General features: G+C 38.8%; 1 pseudogene; it reads right to left on the bottom strand.

Moving 5' to 3' along the window:
- Positions 1-2,112: 2,112 nt before the first annotated feature.
- LOC115499180 lies at positions 2,113-3,690 on the bottom strand (annotated as a pseudogene).
- Between the last annotated feature and the right edge of the window lie 637 nt (positions 3,691-4,327).

Here is a 4,327-nt window from a genome sequence, read left to right as displayed (position 1 = left end):
TATTTGAACAATAATAAGGGAATGTTCTCAACAATTTTTTACCAATAAGTCTGGAAACTCAGATGGAATAGGTAAATTTCTTAAGAAATGCCAACTATCACAACTCGCTAATATGAAATAGATAAGAAAATGAACTTCAGCCTAAGTCTCATACCTTAATATAAAAACTAATTCCGGGTGCCTGGGTGGCTCAGTCAGTTAAGGGTCCAACCCTTGATTTCTGCTCAGGTCATAATCTCACCACTCCTGAGATTGAGCTAGGCCTTCAGCTCTAGGCTGACAGCACAGAGCCCGCTTGGGATTCTCTCTCTCTCTCTCTCTCTCTCTCTCTCTCTCTGCCCCTCCCCTGCTCATGCACTCACACTCTCTCAAAATAAATAAACCTTTTAAAAAATTAACTCAAATGGATCACAGATTTGAATATAAAACTTTCAACAAAACTAGGAGAAACTCTTCAAGATCTAAAGCTAGGCACAGAGTTCTTAGATGTGACCCCCAAAAAATGGCCCATAATAGGAAAGGTTTACCAATTGATCTTCATCAAACTTTAAAACAATTGCTCTGCAAAAGACTGTTAAGAAGATGAAAAAGACAAGCTATAGACTGGGAGGAAATACTACTTGCAAACCACATATCCACCATAAGGTTAGTATCAACAAAATATAAATAACTTTGGCATCTCGCTGGTAAAACAAACAAACAAACAAACAAAAAGAAGCAAATAATCCAACTAGAACGCGGACAAAGACATGAAGAGGCATTTTTCACCAAAAGACAGATGGCAAAGAGGCCAAAGAAAAGTGTTTAATATCATTTGTCATTCAGGAAGTACAAGTTAAAACCACAATGATATATCATTATACACTTATTACAATGGTTAAAGAATTAAAAAAAAATTTAATGTTTATTTAGTTTTGAGAGAAAGAGAGAGACAGAGTATGAGCAGGGGAGGGGCAGAGAAAGAGGGGGACACAGAATCTGAAGCAGACTCCAGACTGTCAGCACAGAGCACATGGGACTCAAACTCATAAACCACGAAATCATGACCTGAGCTGAAGTCAGATGCTTAACCAACTGAGCCACCCAGGGGCCTCAAGTTTTTGTTTTGTTTTTTTTAAATAGTGACAACACCAAATGTTGTCAAGGATGAAGAGAATCTACTGGATCGTTCATATTGTTAATGGAAATATAAAACAGAACAGCCACAGTTTCTGTATCTTAAAAAACTAAACATGCAACTTGGTGATCATCCTACAGGGCATTTATCACAGAAAAATGAAGACTTATGTTCACACAAAAACCTGTACACAAATGTTCACAATATTCCTATTCAAAACTGGAAAACCCCAGCTGTTGTTCAACCAATGGTTAAAAAAACTGTAGAACATGCATGCTATGGAATACTACTCAGCAATAAAAAAAAAAAAAAAAAGTGAACTGATACACAAAACAGCCTAGGTGAATCTCCAGAGAACTAAGCTGAGTAAAAAAAGGCAAATTCCAGCACATTACATAGCTTATGACTCCATTCACATAAAATACTACTGAAATGGCAAAATTATCAAAATGGAAAAACAGATGCGGAAGGGTAGGGGCAGGAGGTAAGTGTGTCTATATAAAATGGCAATAGGATGAAAAGCTGTAGTGATAGAAGTATTCTATACCTTGACTGTATCAACATCAATCTTGGTTGTCACATTATAGCATACTTTTGTTAAGATATTATGATTGGAGGAAGCTGGATAAAGTATACATGAGCTCTACTTTTTAAAAAATTTTCGTTAATGTTTATTTTTGAGAGAGAGAGAGAGAGAAAGAGCATGAGCGGGGAAGGGGCAAAGAGAGAGGGAGACACAGAATCTGAGGTGAGTTCTATTTCTTACAACTGCATGTGAATCTGCTTTCGTCTCAAAATAAAAACTTTCATTTTATTTATTGCTTTTGTGTGCACCCATTTAGTTTTATTGTAACAAAGCAACTTGTACACTTTTAATGTTTAAAACTGAGCATCATTTTTCCTTTCCAGTGAAACAAAAAGAAAATATAAAAATAAACAGAAACAAAATTACAAGAGAATGTCAATGCAAATAAGATCCTATAGGTTCTGCTGATTGTCCCATCGAGTGGCAGGGCTCAAATCATCTTTAGGAGAGAATTTTATTTTAAAAGTATCATCTTCAACTGCAAGGATGTCTGTTAAACATAGCAATTCAACATTCCAAAGGAGAAGCCATGTTGTCAAAAGGCCCACTTAACCCGCCCAAACCTCTCACGCCCACCCTTTGATGACCTTCTATAGCCCCATTTTTTAAAGTTTTTTTTTTCTTTTTTTAAACATGAGAAAGTAGACAGATATGTGTTGGTAAATGCTAACTGTTCACATTCACATAGAGGCACAGTATAATCTCTGAGCCAAATAGACAGAGAAAGGAGGAAAAAGCCAGAATTCTACGCACTACTACACGGGGGCCTAGGACCTTCCAGCTTCCAGCAGAGCTAAGGGAGCAGAAGGTTTTTCTTTTTTCCCCACAGAGCACAGTGGTGCTGATTCCATAAAGTTTTTGTTGAGACAGGAAGGGATAAAAATGAATTTGGAACAGAAGGGGGTAGAGAATCTTTTCCCACTATATTCTGCTCAAGTCATTTCCCCCAAAAAATAAGTTGAGAACCGTGGTTATAAAGGGAGAGAAAAGAGACTTCAAATTAGTCACCTTCTCCTTCATCCTCCCCTCATCATCATGTTCATCTACTTCACCTTCATCCTCATCTCTGTCTCCATCAATATCTTCCAATCCCCCCCCTCCTCCTCTTCCTTCTCCTCCTCCTCCTCCCCTCCCCCTCCTCCTCCTCCTTCCCCTTCTTTATCATCCATATCAAGAATCAAGCAGTAGTGTAATGGATCTGTCCAAATATCATCTTTGATGACCTCTCCTAACTCACCTGCACCTGATCAGTAAACTAGGTGAAAAAGCTCTCTGGTTCCTCATGCTGTCTCTTCCTGCTGGCTTTATTCTGCATTTGACTTGAATGTTTCATCAAATCCTTTCCAGAATTCCATTTGATTTCAGTGGACTTTGAAGATGGATCACCACTCTCATTCAGATGAAATTCTTTGTAGAGAGCTTTATTTTCAAAGTAAGGGTTTTCATCAAAATAAAATCTATTCTGTAACCTGATTTAATATATTCAAATTCTGTCACTTCAACTCTTGTCAAATAATGCAGTGCCTCTTCATCCTCCTCCCCAAGCAGACACTTGTGGATGGCTGACACATGTTGTTACCAAAATATTTGGGATTTTGGCAATAAATTCCTACCTCTTCTGAAAAAATGGTTGGTGGAGTTTGTTATATTTTCTGTTCTACTTTCAAAAGCTCCTCACTGGCTTGTTCATTAAGTCTATCTATTTCATTTTGTATTTCACCAATATGTTCAATTGCCTCTTGTTCTTCTTTTTCTCCCTTTGGCAAGTGCTGAGAGGTCAACATCTCATCTGGCTTGGGGACAGCAGGTCGTCTCGGTTTCTTTGTTTGAGGCAGGAGTGAAGACTGGCATTAGGGGGCCAGGTTGTGAGGAAAGTCCATGAAACAAGGGCAAATGCAGTTCTGGAAGAAGCTCCAATTACTCAAAAACTTTCATTTTAAAAAACTCAAATGAATGGGAAGATATGGATGTTTGTTATCTTGATTATGATTTCATTATCAAAACTCATCAAGTTGTACACTTTCAAATACATGAGTTTTTTGCATATCAAATATGTCTCAAGAAAGTGGGGGTGGGGTGGGGATATACAGTATTTTCTTCCTTTTCCCTTTCTAAGTAATTCAGTCTTAGAGCCAACAGGTGAACCAAGCAAAATGGGTATCCACACCAAAAGGGGATAGAGGAGGGCAGTAGAGAGGGGTCAGCAGTGTCCCAGAGCTGGGAGTCACAGCCCAAGCAGTATGAAGAGGGGCTTGGCATAGAAGCATTGCCTGGTGCAGTATGGGTGTCTACATAACACAGCTGCCACACACGTTGATATCTAAGTGGTAGAAAAAGATATCCATACATGGATGAGACAGTGGAGATGAAAACTGCATCCATACAGTTGGAATGATTGAACAAGTACATACATATTAAAAAAATAAGGGAACCAGGTTCCTCACTGTTGAAGAAAGAAGTTAAAAACATGGAAAGGTAGGGGCACCTGGGTGGCTCAGTCAGTTAACATCCAACTTCTGTTCAGATCATGATCTTGCCTTCTGTGGGTTTGAGCCCCATGTCGGACTCTGTGCATACAGCTCAGAGCCTGGAACCTGCTTCAGATTCTGTGTCTCCCACTCTCT

The sequence above is a fragment of the Lynx canadensis genome, chromosome D4, assembly GCF_007474595.2.
Source record: "Lynx canadensis isolate LIC74 chromosome D4, mLynCan4.pri.v2, whole genome shotgun sequence".
Classification (NCBI taxonomy): domain Eukaryota; kingdom Metazoa; phylum Chordata; class Mammalia; order Carnivora; family Felidae; genus Lynx; species Lynx canadensis.
This window is presented reverse-complemented; position numbering and strand designations above follow the sequence as displayed.